Genomic DNA, 21,169 nt, shown 5'->3' on the forward strand with positions numbered 1-21,169 from the left:
TATTGGCAGAAATGGAATAAAATCATAACTATGTTTTCATTAGTGTATAATCTCTTGAAAATAAGAATGTTGTCACCTTTACATCTACAGATGCCACAGGTCCTCTTCTATGGAGTCTGCCATGTTAAACCATTATATTTCTACGGTAGCCCAGGAGGGACAAACCAAACACTGACTGTAGATAAGGTCATCTATGTCTTTCACGCACTACTGTGGTTTCTCATTCGTTTCTGGAAGGGGAGGGCGAAGCGAGGGAGCAGCAATCTGCAACTACACACCGAGATGCCATTAAATCCTACAAACTGGTCCTTTTATTGCTTCTTTATTCTGAAGGTTTGCCGCTCTTAAAGAGCATCTTGCATATGTTAGTATAGGTTTGCCTTAAAATGCATGGACTTATTAGCATCGCTGGCCACAAGCATGTCAATGCTCTCTGCAGATTAATTAGTGCATAGACACCCCCACCTTCAGACTAACACCCAACTTTGTTCTCGTTATGTGCCAGTTCTTTAATTAGCCAAGAGGCTTTCTGTTCTATGCTATTTTTACTGCCAAACATTTTTGTTTTGTTATGTCCTCCTTTATGCAGTGTCAGCCTGAACATAGGCCACACAAACAGTTCAAACGGTGACGTATCTGCTAAAGATGTGTCTGAAAATTTTTTTTTTTTACAAATAGACCTCGTTTTACAGAGGAACATTACATGTTACTTTGTTGAGCAACTCATATGCTGCACTTAATTACTGCTGTAGCCAAACTGCCCATTGTCAGCATTCAGCAGCAGAGATCAGAGAGTTGACTTCTTTCTTCTTCTGCCTAATTAGTATGTATATGCAACACTAGTGACATGGGTTTTAAAAATCATTATCACCATGATAATTTTACACAATGGCCACTCTCCACAACTTTAATATCTTCATTTCATCATTAAGCATGTAGATTTCTAGCTATAAATACACAACAGTGTTTAAAAAAAAAACTTGTTGTAACCCTCTCTTTGGCTTATTAACTCATGCCATGTTTTCCTGTGTGACAGCTGGTGAGACAAGAGGGTGGGGACTCCTATCTCCTTTCCTCATTGTGTAGCTGTCTGTGTATTACTTTGTAATCTGTTGTTTTTTTATGCTATCTACAGCAGGGTGGGGCGGCGATGCAGGGGGAAGCGTGGGGGTGGTGGGTTGGATGAAAGCTGGTGGGACAATTTATCATTCTGTTTCTCCCTTGTCAAGTCAAAACCCAAGACTGTTCTTCTCTTAGCCAAAGAGCAGTGATAACAATAGGCAAACAGTCGAGCCATTTCTAACATCTGTATTTCACACACAATCCCCCGCTGACTAGGGTTTGAACATTCCCCCTACAGCCCTTGACACAGCAAGCTGTCTGCCTCCTTACTTTGGAAGCTGCAGCACACAAACATACACAGAGACACACGCCAGGAGCTTGCACATACCCCAGCAGAGATGCAGATAAACAGTTGAATGGATAAGGAGCCAACAAGATGAAATGTAAAAACAATTTGACTTGACATACACGCTCACACTCTTCCTCCTCCCTCTCTTTCTTCAATCCCTGCAATAAGAGCATCCTCTCTGTTGTTGTCTTTGTCAAGCTGGGGTGCTGTGAATAGACGCTTTTAGAAATGAGATGAGTGATCACAAGTAATTAAGAGTGAAGAGATGGAAGTGCTACACTTCTTAATGGTCGTAGAGAAAAAAAATACCCCCAAGTCTTGTAGTGGTATAAGAGGAGAGCCATACGGTAGTGGAAATATGTTTCAAAGACACACATCACTGTGGATTAAGTGTCAAAAAAGCGCCTATAGGACCCACTACAGGAATAGAAACACAAGTTTGGTTGAATTTAAGTGTAATTTCTTCTCACTGTGCAACTATATTGTTTCCTGTGGGCATCATTTTATCATTCACCTCACAAAATATGCCTGGAGACATTTTTTCTCCCCCTTGAGCACACACAAGGTATTTTCTATGCAGGAATTTCTAGCACTGAAAGTCTGGATGTTTGTGGCAACTTTACCCATGTCAAAAGAAAAGTGTACTTGCTGGGGGAAAAAAAATCTCACTTAAGATTTTGATCCAACCTTTTTTGGGACTCTGGCATTTGTAAAAAAAAAAAAAAAAAAAAAAGTGTTCTGCAGTAGAGAATAGCAATACAGTCCAAGACGTGAGTCTGAATAAAATTTTGTTCTTGGTCAAAGGGCTTTTTCTATCTGTGCTATTGACATCTTTAAATATCAAAAAACTGCTGCATAGGGTACCCCACTGAAAACGTTACAGACATCTTCAAGCTCTACTTGGTGTCAATTATCTAACATATCTAAAATTGACACAATAACCAGTCTGAAGTGATGGCCAGGAAATAGACCACACATAAGATCTCTAGATGAAAATGAAGCATGCAGACATCTACCACAGTTTGACATTGCTATAAACCATTCACTTATGACACTGATACACATATTCATTAAAGATATATTCACAACATCCTGCTGGTACAGCTCATCAAACCAAAGACATGATAAATCAACATAAATGCATCTTGTTATTTCTGGGAAGTAACTAGCAGCAAATCGGAAATGCGATTCAATTGCTGATTTAGAATTGATCACAAACATCAGTTCAGTTTGACAACTCAAATTTAAAAATGTTTATTACAGCAGTATAATATAGTTAGATTTTGGCTACCTCATCACTCCCCGCAGATATGTTTACATAGAGATATTGGTGAGTGATGAGTAAACACCTTCAACCTCCTAGCCTACAGGTGGATAAAATACTGATGCAGGGCAGTAGCAGCAGCATTGGAGAGCTGGGAAATTTTGCAGCTTAAATAGACCTCCAGATTGGAAGGATGTGTTTGATTCGTGATTATGGAGTGTGAGGCATGTCATGTGTTTAGCAGTGCAGCTCGAGTTGACTGCCTGAACTAGCTTGCAGGCGTCACTCCATTTGATGATGCTTCATTTAAAAGAAAACTTAATTTCGAGAGTAGCAACGGTGATGCAGCCTTGGTGGCACTAGTGGAATCTAACACAAGTACAAGAACAAATTTGAGGTACTTGTGTACTATAGTTCAATATTTCCTTGTTATGCAATGTTATATTCTATAAAGTATAATACATGTAAATGCATCTGTGATAATAGTCCAATAACATATATATACAAAACAGAGATTCTGTAGATGTAAATTAGACGGCCTCAGCCAGATTTCTTGGCTACATATTCCATCCTTAAATTTAGTTAGTTAGTGGCAGTAGATCTGATCCATTAGGAAGTTAAGGCCCCTTTCAACCTCTCCGTTACTTTCTACCAACTCAACCCCTTCTCCTATCCTCCTGCACTGTGCCAGATCATGCCAATAGCAGACACTCCGCCTCTTGTTGCATTTTCATCCTAATATCACACTATTTTCACCAGCATCTTCTTTGTTTATATTTATTTATATTTTCTCAACAGCATCAAGACTATGCAAACACTTTTCACTGCCTCTGGTACTTTGGCTGGAGTTGGTCATCTTTCCCTAAAATGAATACATAAGCATAAGCATGAATTATTTACACGTTTTTGAGTTAGAGTATCCCCCACCCAGAAACAATGAGGGGCAGCAGACTTTTGTTGTTCATAATAATTGTTCAAAGTGGAGTTTTGTTCATATTCCCATCACAATTTTTTTTCCCCAGAACGCATTATTTCCATTTTAATTTAGACTCAAGAAGTTGTATTCCACTCTTCACATGCCACTGCACCATTAAGTTCATACATATGCATCAGCAGATCAAATCACACTTCCAAACTTCTCTAGTCTCATCTCTCACTTTTATATATTTCACTTTCCACTACAATGCGTTGAAGTCAAATAAACAACCACAAACCTCCAGTTAGCTTTGCAATGTGGTCGAATCAAGTGAACAGGCTGTGTCTGCCAAATAGATGAACAACGCAAATGGTACAAGTTTCTGCCAATTTGCATGATGAGAAAATGATATGCTGGGCAATGGCCCTGGTGTTGATGAAAAGAAATATGGAAAATGGTTTCTATATTTAGCACCCCCACGAGCATTCAGTTGGAGGTGGCTTTGGCTCAAACTTGTGTTGCTTTCTGTGAGCACTGGGATGAAACATTGGTAGTTGCTGTTTTTAAACACCATCCTTCGACAGGCATGGTAATCTACAATTTCAGGAATCGCTTTCTTGTCCTCAAGTGACACCGAAACAAACAGCAAAGATTTCTCAGGGTGTAAAATGAAAAAAGGAGATGTATGAAGCACGAAATGCATCTATTTGCATTTTTATGATGGATGTTGTTGGGGGGCTATAATACAGTCCTGCACTGGGGTGTAGGGGCCAGGAGCCTAGGCCTGAATGGGCCCCTTTAGCGCCATCAGGTAATGATTACCACTCAGGCCATCATCAGTGCTGCCTGGTCCAACCCTCTCTTCTACTCACACCAGGAGAGAGCCAAGTAGCCTGATTGTACAGGTGCAGTGTGTGTGTGTGTGTGTGTGTGTGTGTGTGTGTGTGTGTGTGTGTGTGTGTGTTTGTGCTGTATGTGTGTGTTTAGGCAGATTATAGTGTATACTCTACAGGCATACTGCTGTAGCCTCCACCTCTGATTAACTCAGTGGGGGTAAAATGACTGTGAGGGCTGCATGGGGACTGGTATGAAGAGGGCTTGGAAAGGAAAATAATAGTGCAGAGAAGAAGTGGGGCTGGCTGGGGGAGTGGGTGGACAATTTGATGAGATTGTCCACTTTGTGCGTGTGTACACGTGTGACTAGTTGAACTATAACTCTTTGTTTTAGTGTGTATAGATGGTAATCTTGCTGGTCTTGCAATATGAGAAAGACTTGAAAGCAAAAAATGACATAACAAATTCTTCCTAACTACCACCAGCATATTTCACGTTGCTTATTTTTTTCAAAAGTCAGCTTTATTTGTCAAATATGCTATACATGCACGACATACAGCACAGATGAAATTTCAATGTATTAGCATGTGAATTCAAGTGCATATTATGCAGTATTGATGTTTATTTTAGTGTAGGCATTTTAGAAAAAGTACTTTAAAGTCCTTTCACACAGGCCGAGCATGATGGAGTGACTCGAACTTTATAAATATTTTCTGTTGCTCTGGCTGTGTAAAACCATCATTGCAGAACTTGGCATTTTCCATTACAGCTTGACAGCTTCTCTCTGAAGTTTGAAAACATTGCCTCATATTTTTCTCAAGCCCTTTAGTCCTCAACCTCATAACCAGGCTAGGAAAAAGGCAACAAGTTGAGCCTAATAGGCAATTAGCTTTTCAATAAGCCCTACTCACTGTGATTACTGGACTACATTAGTCTGTGATTCTTAGTAAGAAATGGTTGCAAGCTAGATAATCACTGCCATGTTTGAAAGTAATTAAAGTTTTGGTGCAGTCAAAAGTATTTTGCATGTCAATGTAGAGTTTATATTTATATATTGTGCATCTGCACACAAATACTCCAAGAAGCAAATTGAATACACTGAATTTAAGTTTTTCTTTTTTTTTGTTTACCACTAGACCAAGAACAGAGCATTTCTCCAGGGTGCTCAGTTCAGGTTCACTTCACACATTTTGTGTTGCCTGTACACAACACTTGCTGACATGGCCCTTCCTCCTCTCATTTGGAAAGACTTCATAGTGCGTGCCTCTGTTTCTCAGTGTCCCTGGCCTCTCCTTGGCCCCCATCTCTTCCCGTTTCCTTGCATCAGCTCCATTTTTGTCTCTGAGTGTCTGTGAGAGCTCCAGTCGTTCACCCGCTCTAGCCTGAGCCGAGGGATCGATGAGCGACCGGGCCTCTTACTGTAATCACTGACCCGTTCCCCAGACACCATTTGGCCCCTGACCTCCTCTCCCTCAGCTCTGAGCATGGAGCTTTATTTCTGCCGAGCCAGGTCCAAGAGGTCGTAATGATTCCAGTTCACTTGGGTTACAGCCCCTGAGCCAACTCAAATTCCAAAAGTCGTGACTGATTTCGCTCCTATTATTATCCACACTGTTTGCGTAACTCAATCAGTTTAGCAGAATATACACATCAAAAACATGGCAAGTTGCATAGTTCATCACAAAAGCCAGAATGTCCCCTTCCTTTTGACTCCCCGATATGAAATGTCTCAAAGGCTGACTCTTAAACCGTCATTGTGTCTGTGACAGGCACACAATGCCTTCCTGACTGACCAGCCGTTTGTGCAGCTGAGTTTCTTCCTCTGAGAGCCTCAAGTATCTAGGCTACATACCTGAGGGTGTTTTGATAAATCATAACTTAGGTAGTCCAGATATCTGTCTCCATGGCAACCCTCAACCCTTGTGCATAGAATCTGCAGCACTGCATAGCATTGCATGGTTCTCAGCGTCTAAGGGCAACAATTATAACACACCTCCTTAACAACTGATGATGGAAGGATGAGAATCTGATTGATGTCGGGGTTCAAGTAAATAAAGATTTATTCTCACATGCTTGCATTCAACTTGTGTGTCACTGGTCCTTGCTCTAGCTTGGCAATTCATCAGGTGAAGACTGCCTAGGGTAATAGTGTAGTGTTTGCGCAAACCCAAGGATGCTCTTCTGAAAATATCCATTGCTAGCTGCTGAAATCAGACGGTAGATAAAACATTCTAGCTAATTAAGTGTTAGGCAATAAGGGCACGGCTGTCAGAGGAGGCTTTACCTCTGGCAATGCAGTGTGACAGCACTACTGATGTTGAATAACAACATTGGTCGTGCTGTAATGTTTGAAGAACAGGTTTTGTGCATAATGCGGGAGGTTGATAGGGTCATTATTTACAATAACAGCACTCTCCCTGAGATGTTGAATACCTAATCTATCATCTGTGAATCGTCTATGCGGATGTGATTTACTTCTCATTGTCTGCTGCTGCAGCTCTTCTACAGTGAGATCTGATAGCAATCATGTCAAATCCTGCTGGCTTTAGAACCCACATTTGTAAAGGCATGTTCATACTCTCTATAGCACTCATGCTATTTCCATGTGCAGTGAATCATTAAATTAGTGTGAAATGAAAGGAGTTCCCCTCAGACACACTGTATGTGCAATACTCTTGAGTATCCTCACCCTTTCTGAATGTAAAGTGAGCATTGTGTATGTGCCTTTAGTCTTACACACATTTGCTTGCTGCTTGATGCATATGACTTAATTCAGCTGATCCTCAAACAGATTTAGAAATATGTGCTGAGAGAAGGCTGATTGAGTTTAAAGACTTGACTATACTTAATGCAAAGTCAGAAGGCAAAGTTTGCTTCACCTCAAAAGACACTGATTAGCTCAGTCCTCTGATGCTGTTTAATTTTGATTTTTCCATCTTGTTATTTCCCCAAAAAATAATCTATTGTGTTACGTTGTAATACCACAAACATTTAAGATGGCCAGTGGTGGAACATCTAATATTTCTAAACTTAAACAAAAACACATTTATCATGTTGACATCACAATAATCACACTCAACAACCTCATTATTTGCACATAGAAAAGTTTGCTACAGTACTGTAACAGTTTTGCACGGATAGGTTTAAAAATATTAAGACAGAAAAAGGAATTTATTGCTAGGCTGTGATGTGCTACAATCCATGCAACACTAAAATGAGATTCTTTATGAAATTAGAAATATTTGTGTGACAGAACGCAAGGAAGATTTTGGTTTCAGACTGGTCACCAAGCGTGTGAAGCAGACGTTTTGTTTACTTTCCATTAGCCGATGGGCTGTCGCGTCACTCAACATTAGCATCGCCCAATGTCCACCAGGCCCTCGCCAAAAGGTGAGTCAGAGCAAAAGCTGCCATTTGTTACTATAGTGCCCAGTCTCAGTCCCCCGTCTCTTTTATGCTTTCCACGTATCTTCTTCTAATACCTCTTTTCCTCGCACATTCATATGAATAAGTCATATAATTGCAAACAGAAGACAATGTCCTTTGCTTTGCATCACATGTTTTTAACATTTCCAGCTTACCGAGTGCGGCGAGCAGCCAACACAATGGAAAGCAAATGCAGAGACTGCACGGAGAAATGGAAGGCTAAAACAAGCCATTGTTTACTCTCTGAGGAGCCTAGCTTAGAGGTTGCATTAGGTGCTTTAAAAAGATTTTGTTTATTCCGGTGTATAGTCAGTAAATATTAAATAATTAATTAATTGATTCCTTTCTTCAGGGTTCCTTTGCTTTGAAGCAGGGTGGGCTTTGAAAACTTTGGCATCAGAGAGAATTTTGCCAGGTAGCTGCCTAATTACACTTCCAAGGCCTGGCTGTCTAATAGATTTTAGTTTTTAACAATCACAAAAGCTGCAGTCTGCCCTCTGAGGCATGTATGTCCTTTCAAAAACCATAGTAGGGATTAATAACACTTTTGTTTGCCAAAGTATTATTTTTAACTGAGCCCATTACTATACTAGCAGAGCAAAGTCTGGGTATTTTCACACTTTTCTGTGAAGCAGAAAAGTTGACATATTGTTACCTTTTGACCCAGCGTACAAGTAAAGTTTAGATGTTGGTCATTTATTTACAGTAGTGGTGATATTGAATATGTAGAGTGTCGGATGCAGGTGGCAAATGTTTAAATTCAGATCCAGTGCTGACTTTTATCTGACATAGGCAAGGAAACATTTGATCAATATCAGTATCAATTGTTCTGAAACATTTACACTCTACACTCTCGTGCCTCTGCACTCTTTATTTTCTCCAGCCTGTCTCTTTTTCCATCAGCAATTTTCAGTTTCACCATGATACCTATTAATATTATTTACAATTCGCCCTGCACAATCATTCTAAAAGCAAATTGCACAAAAGCTTCCTTGTCTCCAACAGGACTCCTCTCAGCTTAATGGAATCAGAAAATTCATTGCACCCTCGCTGGGTAATCTAGAGTAACTTGTGCGTTTTTGAGTATGAAGATAGTCAATGTGACTACTAGACCGACTAATAAATTGTGACATTGAGGAACAGTGGCTGGGCATTGTAAGAGATATGTATCTCAATAAGTAATCATCAGGCTGCTCTTGAGAGGAGAAGGTCTTTATGAAGCATCACCAATTATATATAATTGTATGTAACATTGTGTCAAAGCACATGCCTTCTAGAAGGAAAAGCAGGAGGACAGTTATGGGGGTTTGCATAGATTAAATATGATAACGAGGAGGCTGGCGATCAAATGAAATTACTGTAATGTGACAATAATCTGACATAATTACATGTGGGTGAGTTATTATTTGTGTGTTTGCTCATCTCTTAGATAACAGTACTTGTGAGGCAAAAGAGACCGGCATGTTTAATGAGCTGGGAGTCGCAGACAAACGGACTATCGCCAACTGAATGAGAACAAGCTTTAGGAGGTCGGATTGGGGAGTGTTTAAAACCACAGTCCTGCACTGAAACATTGCAGTTACAAAGAATACATGCTTCAGTATGCAAAAACCTCTAACATTTAACACGAGTATGCATCTGTGCACAGACACACACACACACACACACACACACAGCAGCAGCACACAAGAGAGAGCACAGCATGTCCACTCGCAAGTAAATGAACCAGCAAATATCTCAGCGTGCACACATCAATGTTAAGTGCCTCTCTTCAACGTGAAAAGTTAACTTACACCTCCTAGCTGTCGTAAAAGAGACAAGAGCAGTGACTGTAGCATCTCTGAGCTGAGTCGGAGCAATGACAGGAAAAAAAACATTAAATGATACGTTGCTGCATTTTACAACGGCGCCAGACATTCCATTAACGCTAACAAGCATTCTTGACTTTCTCTTGACATTGTCCAATTCTCTTGTCTGAGTCATGCTAATGTGAGTGATTGTAAGTATACCAGTGTGGGTGTGTTTAATGTCCCAGCAGTTAAGACTAGTAGTGTAAACAGGCAGCCTAGCACCATCTGTTTCTTTATGATCCTTGGTTTGATTGTGTCTAACTTACTACTTCCTATCGCTTCCATCTTAATGGTGGCTCTCCAGAGACAACTCTGAAACTGAGGCCTTACTTTTAAAGAACCATATCCACTGTACCATAAAAGGCTTAAACTGTCTCCCATTATACCCAACCTGGCTTGTTGGTTCATCCCATAAGTGGTAATTGATTAGCAATACAGCCGCATGTGGTAAAGCAATTCAGTTAACATTTGTGTGTCTAAACCGGCATTATTAGGAATTTATGCGTTGAAGGACTTGCTGAGACTTAGCTCACTCCGCTGAATGCACTTCCTACTCCTGCTTGTATCGCTTTCCCTCTCCCTCATCACACGTCTTGAATTCTGATTTCAATCACGGATCTCTTGGATCTCCCCACCACGCTCTGCACCACCAAGTGTCTCCTTGTTTAATCTATCATTTAAGAGAATTAGTTAGAGAGGGCCCTATTAGGAAAGAACCACCCCACCTGATTATCTCCCTGGCAAGTGTGGTTTTTACTAGAGGGATAAAAGTCTGCTGTAATCTCTCATCCTTTCCGGAGGTGCTGGGTTAAGTAGGTTAGCAATGATTTGGCATTTTAGAGAGCAGAAACAGGAGACATTAAAAGCCCTCACTAGTATGCTACATATTAAGATTGGATTCCTTTAGAGTGAAGCTTATTGTAAAAGGGGAAGAAAATCTGGAAGTGTAGTGCAGTGAAAGAGGAGCTGCGTATCAGGGTGTTGCTGATTATCTTGTTGTTCTGTTCAGATTTCTAATATCAAATGGATTTGCAGCTTACAAGCTCTGATAGCTCTGTTGCTAATATTATGTGTGAGCAAGCATGACTATATATGTGAATGTGTGCCTGAGTGTGTGTAGGTAATATCTGTGTTTTCATCTCTAAGGGGCCTTAGCAGCTCATATGTCTTGACCATGATGGACGGGGCCCAAGTGGTTTTCCCCGCGTGCTGCTGATCCCGTCACATCAACATGAAATGTTGATAGTGCGGCAATCGGGAAGTCGAAGGCTGTTTGGTTTGTGCGCTCCTTACAGGCAGCTCTGCTCATTGATTTGTGCTTGGGTTTTTGAGGGTTTGGATTTCCTAACGATTCACCTGCGGTTCTTTTCCTCTTTGACCAGAAAGAGCGTACCCTTGGGATGTTACTGTATGCTATATCAGTCTATCTGTTTGGCCCATCTTTGCTGCAGTGAGGCTGAGACACTCCCGGACACTTTAAAATACAGATCTGTCTACACACAGTATCAACCTCGCACCCCACAGGAAGGCCAACAGGCACAAAGGGCATCAGCGTTTTACATCTACCAATAAAATGATCCAGGCTAGTGTTGCAAATATGTGACCAAATTGGTTTCCTAACATTTCTAGAAAGAAAACTTAGTCAGCATTCATGCTTGGCTATCATTTCAGTCATTCACAACTGTTTTGGATATAAATGCTACAAAAAATATCCAATTACCAGCTGTTTTGTTAGCCATTTCCAAACTTGGAGGTCTTCAGCAGTCACCTGAATTTGAAAGGCTCGAGCTGAGGCGTGTGACTACCTTTCATTAAAGGCAGCTGTTATGTTTTAATAATGACAGATATGACGTCCAAGTTGAAAGAGGAATAAGGTATCTGGGAGACGGGAGACTGATTGACACAGCCGCAAGCGTCTGATAATTGCATCTGACTCCTTCAACAAACACAAAGACGACAAGGTGTCGAGTGGGAAGATAATGGTAGAGGACATCAAAGCATTAGTGGCAGCTCTGCAACTTTGTATACAGAGTGCTTTGCTATCGCTGTAATCAGTGTGTCGTGTCGCTCACACAATCCGCGCCCATTAACAGCCAATCATACTGTAAGTAATGCTCTGATTTGAGGTGACTCTGTGGATTACTGACTTCAAGGTAATCATAGTGGAATACTTTTCTTTATCATCTATGGGGTAATCATCCTGCAGCACACAATAGCCAAATAGCCCCTTTTAGTTGACACGACCTCTGTCTGAGACCAAAGAGCTTTCGTTTTTCTCTTTGTGCTATTAGTTGAGCAAAAAGGAGTCTGATATAAGTCTGTCTGGTTTTGTAATGGCTTGCTGCCACAGAGACATGGGTTTGTTCATTGGAAATCTTAAACAAAGCACAAGGTCTTTTGGCCTCGTCTGATTTAGGAGTGGGGAGAGCGGTATTGGCTATTATCTCATGGGGGCTGCCGCTGAGGAGCACTGGGAGGCTGCAGCCAGACCCCAGGTGCACTGTCGCACACAGAGGAAATTGAGCAAACAGGAGATAAGTGAGATGGAGGGCTATCTCTCTCGGTAGGGCCGCGTCACGGAACAATCCCTTGCTATTATATAGGAGGGTTTCCACTCCTCTCTGCTCTCCTCTCCCTCCCTCTCCTCTCCTACCTTAAACATTGGGCGAAACATCAGTCCAGACTAAGTGTTTGGTTGTGAAGGACGTCTTGGGAGATTGCCCTTTTCGATTCCCCCTCTATACATAGCATCAAAAGTGGATTACCGCGAGACATCAACCTAATCAAAAGCTAGCACTTGCTATTATGGTGTGCAGTGTATACTATAAATATGACATATTGACATGGGTAGAGGTGGGAGGCAGTGACAGGAACGTTAGGAAAGGCATTTACAGTCTATGCAGCAGCTTTGTGCTGGAACACCCTGAGGCGAGTGAGTAAACAGACAATGCTCAGACAATGCTCAGTCAATGCCTGTGTTGGCAGTACAGAAATGTAGCAGACAGGCAAGTCAGAGTGCAAGACAAGTCGCATTATGGTGGTCTAACACTGTCTAGTCTGGCACATAAATGAAGTGGAGCATTGTTTGAATCAACACATGCATAAACAGGCACAGCATCCATGTCAGCTGGCAGAGGTGTAACCCCACCCACCCAGAGGAGATGGCAGCGACAGGGGCACGGGATGAGGGGTGTCCTGTGGTGGTCATCACTGCAGCTCAAGAGCCTGCTGGAACAGAGCGTTAGTGGCAGGCTCCAGATGTGGAAGGGCCCGGGGGCCTTGAGTGCCGCATGTCTCCACCCATCACAACATACCCCCAGAGTGGGCGGAAAGATAAAGGGGGGAGGGGGTGGTTGCTGCTGGCTTGAATACATCACTTAGACGGAAGAGAAGGGAGATGGTTGCACGCCTCAGAATGTATTGTATCTCATTTTGGGAGGAAATGATGGGAAATGTGGGGGCAGTTAATGACTTGTGTGATATCTGTGTCGTACCCTTGAGAGTACAGACGTGGTTGTGTTTCTTTGTGTGGCAGGGCGGAAAAAAATTTAAAATAGAAAAGGATAAGATGAGCGCTATGAAGAAAAGTTAGGTGACTTATCTCAATAAAAAATAACACTGTACCTACTGTATTCAGGAACAGCTTATATAAGGACAGATGATAATAATGTCACCATGTTGCATCATGCTGGTGGCCAGCCAACCTTTACTTTTGTCCCAGTGATAAAACGCTTTACCTGCTAGCTATCTATTTTCTCTCTTTGCCAGACTCTGTTCTGCTAGCCTCATTAAAAATAAATATAATGAAATAAATACTGTTTAAATGAAGAAGATGGCTTTGTGAGTGCATGCTTGTGTCCAGCCCCATGTGTGTCCACAGTCCTGGACAGAATCTTGTCTTAACTTCCCCATTCAGCAGTGTGTTTAATATGCAGAGGATGTAATTGAATGTTATATGTTCAATAGTTATCACTACCTCATTGACAGCGGACACTTGGGCTTTTCCTTCCATGGCAGCCATGTTAACTTGACTCTCTTGTGCGTGGGTGACATTATCACAGAACAAGTGGGATGGAACTCTGCCTGCACTGACATGTATAGTGTAATGACAGACTGGTGATATGCTCATTATAACAATCACATGTGTGGATGCCACATCCACATGTCAGGCCATGTCAATGTTTCCTATTATTTTTTCTTTATTTATATTTTTTGTGTGTGTGAAATTTATTACATATCCAACTCTGCAGCAAGTACTGTCATGATCTTACATCACACATCACCCCAGTTGTGGCCTCTGACCCACATAGCTCCATGCTATCCCAAGGAAAACATCTGCAGCACAAAGAGTGAGAAAGAGTGCATCAGCAACCCCCCCGGTGCTCTTTCCCCGCACAATCTTCCCTTTTCCCTACCTGTCTCTCTGTCCCATTGTCTCTGTTTGTCTGTACAACAGCACTGGGAGGATTTATTAGCTCCTGGAAGTTGTTATGTCCATGATATACTGGATTAATCTTCATTAGTCATTGGTTAGTGTGGGTTCAGGCAGAGAAAAAAAGGGTCTCCTGTCACCAGAAAAGATATCTAGGACCTGTCGTTTCAATACATTCTCAGAGGAACTGACCTTTGCTGTAGTCAGTAGGGCTTTGGGGGTGATTGAGGAGCCACTTGGCCCTGGTTTATTGAGTGCTTCTTGCTAAATCTTTGGGCTGATTGTTCAGTTGCTCCTGTTTTCCAAAAATCCAATTTTTAGTCCAACAATTAGGTGCAACTGCATTCTATGTCTTATATTACAGATATGGATGATAAAATCCACTTAGATTCTAGTGTGTGCATGATTGATAAGTAATATTCATCATATCCTCTATTTACAAGAGCGATAAAGAATTTAAGTACAGATAATTCCTGATGAATCCGCAAATGAACATGAGTATGACTGAACACACAAGTGTCCTTTGTGTCCTGACATCTGATATTTAAGGAGGTCTCTGCATGTGCAAATTACAGTCATCTGTTTTTTCATGCTGAGTTTGTTTGATTCTTCTACTTCTACAAGAATGGCAACCCACCTGCGACAAAAGCCCCAGCAGCTTATCCCTCATTACATGTTTGTGTGTGTAATGAAGGAGATTACGTTGAAGCTCATCTAAAGCGCAAATGTATCTCTCAATGAGTGTAGACATGACACCATTTAAAGCCAATCACCTCTATAAGTTACAATGAGACAGGCAATTCAGTAGAGCTGTAAGGTTTATTACTTCAACTATTATTGTAAACAGACATCCAGCTGATCTTACACACAAGCCACTTATGCCTCTGTATGTGGTTAGGTGTGTCTATGAGAGTGTTAAGATGGCGAGAAAGAGCACCTAAAGCAGTCAATATCTTCACACTGGAGATTTCTTCTATCCTAATATTAATGTCCCCCATCTTTTAAAGTGTTATTGAATCCAAAAGAGAGCAAGGTGAAGGGGACCAAGAGATAAAGAAACTATAGAGTGAGAGGCTTATTTTCTTTTCATTTAGTCCTGAGTGGTGATTTTGTGGCTCCGATCGATGCTGGGTAATAAATAAATAAAACAAACATAATGTGAATGTGTTTCTTTTAGATTAGCACACATTAGAGTGAAGCTTCGCCATATCTTAATGTGAAAATAAAACATGATTTGAACTTTCTCCCGATAATGGAGGGCTTATTACAGTAAATAGAGTGCTCCCTTGTTTCCTGTCTGCTAAAGCTGATATTTTGTAAGGTGTCACTGGCAGTCTGCAGCGGTTTTCCCGGCCAAATACACAGCGCGGTTCAGTGTTGGTGTGAATGCTAAAAACACATTCCCTCAGAGAGCATTTGTTCATGAATACTATTTACTGACATTATGATCCCTCAGCACTTGCATGCAGCTTGCTGGAATGTGTGAGGAGGGAGGAAAACTTGATTTTCATCTCATGCCTCACACTCCGCACTCGTCTCTCTCTCTCTCTCTCTCTCTCTCTCTCTCTCTCTCTCTCTCTCTCTCTCTCTCTCTCACTCTCTCTCTCTCTCTCTTTTTTTTTTTTTTTTAACCAAGCCAATGGTCCAATTATAAGGAGTGGAAAGTTGCGAGGAGAAGCAGAGTGGTGAGTATCGGAATACAATTTATGAATCATTAAGAGAGAGGGGGCATTAATATTTCATAGCCCTTAGACCACCAACAAGTGTTGGAGTGGATTCAGTAAACAGGCGTGTGCACACTCACACACGTATGTGCATGCACCGCAGCATCAGCCTTGACTGCATTAATGCTGCACTGGATGAATTCAGTACTGCAAATGCACCCTGCACCATAATGTAAATACACATATTCTTAGCCTCACACACATGCACACACATACATACCATAAACATACACTAGAATCCCTCTGGAGAAATTCTAATTGCTGTCTGTGGGGGTGACACAGTGGGGAATCTGAAATCAACCCCCCAGCACAGTCTTCCTCACACTCACCCTCACCCTAATCCTCCTCCCCTCATTGGCTTCTTCTCCAAAATGCTCACTCCTTTCTTTCTCCCCTCAACCCTTGAGCATAATTACTCCTCTATCTACAGACAGAGTATTGGTTTCCTCTAACTAAAGAGCAGCAGGCTCCTGCTTCCTCCTATCACTCTAGACCTTAGCTGGGTCGCCTCTCCTAATCACCCACTAAAAGCCTGGAACTATATCAAAGGGGATGTGTGTGTGTGTGAGTGTGTGCTTGCTTGTGTGTCTGCAGCAGTGTATGTGTTTGTACAAGCACTTGCGGGCAAGCCCTGCGCTCATTTACGTACGGGTGTGTGTGCACGTATGCACACTTTCCCCCCTCACACACTGGGTATTGTGCGTTAGATCAAAGCCATAAACCCCTCTGGGCTTGACACACTCTAGCAAGGCTGCTGCAGCGTCGAAGCCGAACCGCAGTAATTCTGCTGATACTGTATGCTGCTATTAAAAAAAAAAAAGTTGAGTGGGGGAGTGAGCTTTTTTTGCACAACAGGGGATCACAGAATTCTCTCATTGTTCTGCGGAGGTGGTGCGTGTGTGTGTTGACGGGATAGCAGAGATTGCAGGGGCGGATGGGGAGGCGAAAGTGATATGTGCTCAGTTATAGATCTCACCTCTCGTGCTCTTTTACTGACAAATTCCCTTGGGGAGCAAGGACGTCAGGATTTCCAGAGAAGCTGTATAGTGTGGGCCACTGTTTAGAGAGAGCTTTGCTGCCGGCCAATGCTAAGCCCATACCACCACGTAAAAATAAATAAACAAAACAAACCGGAACAACTACAGCATGTACGCTCTGCAGGGAATACAATAGCTGAACAGAATGTACAACAAGGGCCCCAGACGTATTTAGATTTTACAGGGAAAGTGTGAATGTGTTTTTTTTTTTCACCCCATCTCCTGCTTTGTGTTTTCAGCTCTTTTCTATCTTTTACAGAGAATAACAGGTACGCGCTTCACTGAAAGGGGTGAGATGACACAATGATTGCTGGATGCCGAGCTGCTGCTGGTGCTGCTGGTGATAGGGGAAGGCTGGGGCATTTCATAGGGATCCTACCAAATTAATATTCTCTCTGTTCTTGGCACTTCTACTCATCTTGGCCAGTAATTGAGGGTCTTGGAGCGAAGTGGTGCTGGCAGCTGCTGACATCAAGGTGCCATTGTAGGTGTCATATTTGGGGAGATAAAGGGAATCTTTCTGTTTTGGTCTCCTATCTCAGAGGGATGGTAGTGGTGGGAGACAGAGAGATGGCTAAATCAAGAGAAGGGGACTCTGAGATAGCAGGTCAGGCCACACAAGAGGGAGGTGCTCTCCTTCTCCTGCTTCTTGCTTTCTGCTGATCCCTCATTCATTTTGCCCCCATCCTTTGTTCCTTATCCACAGGAGAGCTGGGGCTTTTGGAATGGCAAAGGAGGGCTTTTGGCAGGGGTCTCTGTGGGAGGACAGGTATAGAAATAGGGACGCCTCTCTAAATCAATCTCTCGATCTCTCTCTATCCTTCTCTTTTCTTTCTTAACACTCCGTGGGCTTTAGCATGGGAACCTGATGAATAATGGAGTGAACCGCGACCTTTGCAGTGCGGGTTCAGGCCTGATCTGGCATCCTTCTGATCTGATGAGCACTTTTGATCCAACCCACACCAAAGCACTACGAGACCCGATAAAAAGCCTCTGATAGACTATACTGTACACCGTTTGCCACTCTGATCCCTAAAATGACAATATTTACCTTTAAAATGAATCCAGTGAAAGCTAAAATCTAAGCTACTACTAGAGAAAAAGGGGAGAAACAAATATACAAAGGATTTTAAGTTTTATTTGAATATGACTTGGAAGTTTTTTACAGCTCTTAATTGTTGGCACAGAAATAATATGACAGCCTCACACCTCTAAAGTTGTTTTCTCATATGAACAGTGTACTGGAGAACCAGGTCTAGACATTGTCTGAAGTTGCCTTTTTTCACACATGTAGCACACAGCAGGAGTCAGACGCATTCTCACCTACTGGAAATACTCTGGTTAAGGTGAGGGGTGAGGGAAAAAGTAAAAAAAAAAGTTTCACGCCAGTCACTAACTGTGAATTCTCTGGATGATGACCTCACACAGACTTTGTACAAGGGAGCTGGCAGGGATTCCGATAGTTGCGTTCTCACATGGGTCGTCCTCCTCAGTGGGTATTTAAAAGGAATGTAAGTGAAGTGTAATAGCAGGATAGGGTGAACATAAACTAAAATCTCACACTTGTGTCTTTTATTTTAACATCCTAAACCATATGCCTTTGTGTCAAAATCTCCTTTAGGGTGGATAATAGGATGACAAATCAATTCACAGGGTTAAACAGAAGTGGTAATGTGGCGATGATTTATATTTCAGGAAAGGATTTGCCCGGCTCGATCAATGTGCATTGCCCTGGCTTTACCCTCCACTCTGCATCACGTAACTGACCTCTGAGTCAAAGCTCTCCTTTTTTTCACACCATACACGTTCACTCCTACCTTTGCCCTGGGGAGACCTCTCACAGGGAAGACTTAAATAATATGCTCACACTTCTGGGAAAGGAAGAGGTGGAGGGAAAAGTGCAAGACCAAAGGTGACAGAGGGAAAGCAAAAAGGAGACGGCACACCTGTCTCAGCAGGCCCAAGCAGTGAGATGATATTCTGATTAAAACAAGATGTAGAGTCTGGAAAACATTGATCACATAAAACACTCTTCACCTCAGCCACAGAGTCCCAAGATGTGGGAGACATTAAAAAATCATGAAGAGTCGATCCCCTCAGTTATGTCAGGGAGAGAAAGAGAGGGAGACAGTGTATAGCGATGGATGGAGAGAAGTCTTTAAGTGTTCCTGCCAAGTGGAGCATGAAGTAAGGTCAGGAGAGCCGCATACAAGAGAAGAGGAGAAGGAAATGAGTCCCTCATTTAAAGTAAGGCTAGAAGGGAAAGCTCCATCACTTCAAGATAAAATCTCACAGACCAGACTGATTCTCATAGCACAGCAGCAGTTCAGAACAATAAAAAATATGATTACGCCTAATGACAGCATCAAAATAACAATATCCAAGAGTTTACCTTCACATTCTCCAATATTAGCTGATGTTTTCTCAAGAAAGAAAAGGCTTCCTCACTGTGTGTATGTGTTGACAGCTGGTGATGTCTGGAATTTACTGCGTGTTGTCTGACAACAGGTGAGGTTTCAGCAGCAGTATCTGCAGACTATTTGCACTCCCAGATTGTTAGGGGTGTTATCAACTATGGAAGAGAACTGATGAATCATTTTTGGTGCAGATGGGTTTATTCTCTCCCACTCTCCTTTCCATTTAAAACACAGAGAGGGAAGCAAAATAGATAAAGTGAGATAGTCAACCACCTGTGTTACTCTCCATTCCAAATTGTACTAAGTAATCAATTGTAGTGAAACAAGTCAGAGGGGTGGTAATTCGACAGCTGGAGAAAGTGCAGTCAAACAAAGCTGAGAAACCAAAAAGAAAAAATGTGGGGGCGAAAGAGTTAAAGCTGTGTTTGCAATGAAATTTCTACAGTAAGTGCTTCTGTTTAAAAGCAATGATATGATGTTCCTTTTTAGATCTGGACTCTTACAATGTATTTGTTGTTGTATAGTATACTCTCACACACACATACATAAATACACACCATTCACAAATGGGATCAAAGGCATGATGGAGTTGAACAGAGTGCCCAGTAAGTGTTGGTGCCCCTGAGTAAATGACTGACAATTTACTAGTGTTGTTGTTGTTGCTGCTGTTGAGCCCTGTGAGCTGTGTGATCATGTTCAAATGCAGGGAAATGGAGAGAGTAAATGGATTTTAGGAGGATAGGATAGGAAAGGATAGCTTTCACATCTCTACCGCACCACTCACAGCCGAATCCACCAGCCTATGAACATCGCTCTGTGACAGATGCTCATTGCTATTGAAACATGCCATCTGTAATTTTAGTTGCAGGTGCATGTACACTGAAAATATGTGCAGTGACATTCAGCCACTCAACCACGGTTACACACATTCATTCTGCCAAGGCGAAAAAAAAGCTAAATTGCCCGAGCAACAGCCCATTTGCCCTTTTTGGCTGAGCTACCCGTCTGTAATTTATTTTTATCTGCATAAATTTTACAATGCAGACACACCTTTCTTGAGCATTTAAGAAAAAATGGGGAACTAATTGACTCTAATTGATTGTGCTGGATTCATCTTTGGTGCTCAGTCTGAATTCAGAGAGAAAGAAGCCAGAGTGAATGTTTGGTTTCTAAGCCAATAATTCTTCTTGGCTGTTTGGAATTCCCTTATTTCTGAAGAAAAAAATCACAAATTTAAATTGAATTATAGATACAAATACTTTGATGTTTTTACATGTTAATGACTGATTCTGAAGCACTAACCCTTTATTCTGTGCTCAACACTATGCGTCATATGCTCCCACTCTGTTCCTGCTAAGTCCATCCACTCCTTGAGTTAAGATCCTAGAGAGACAATTTGTGCAGTCCATTAAGGGCTGATGAATTGGATTTAGACCAGCGGACTGGTGTGAATGGAGGGTCTAAGCACACAAACTGACAGCCCCCGCTCCCCGTACGCCTTTGCAACTCTGTGAATATCCTTGGCTTGGTGTGGCGCGCATCTCAAACACACATACAGTAACTCATTAACATGGTCCAGAGCTCACGGCTGTATTCACAACAGCAGCACAATAGAAAATTGGCCATCTGTCAACTGGCGTATATTCTATGCTGTACACAGAGCTGTGCAGGGACCATGCTGTTTTTTGAGGAGACAAAAGACACTTTAATCTCATCAATGTGGTACTGAATGATGGGGTCTCAAAGAAGCATGTCCACAGATGTCAAAACGTATGTCATGTCACTAATATGATCTACATCTAGTGAATAGTTTTTAATCTAAGATCAGGAATGAGCAAGAGCTTGACACTTTGCTGCC

The 21,169-nt window shown here is 41.9% G+C and overlaps 1 protein-coding gene across 4 annotated transcripts in view; it reads right to left on the reverse strand.

The window, feature by feature from the left end:
• The window catches only part of LOC127371589 (chemokine-like protein TAFA-1), a 101,281-nt gene that overhangs the window by 60,605 nt on the left and 19,507 nt on the right, over positions 1 to 21,169 (reverse strand). The gene's annotated exons all lie outside the window — the stretch shown is intronic.

The sequence above is a fragment of the Dicentrarchus labrax genome, unplaced genomic scaffold (genome assembly GCF_905237075.1).
Source record: "Dicentrarchus labrax unplaced genomic scaffold, dlabrax2021, whole genome shotgun sequence".
Classification (NCBI taxonomy): Eukaryota; Metazoa; Chordata; class Actinopteri; family Moronidae; genus Dicentrarchus; species Dicentrarchus labrax.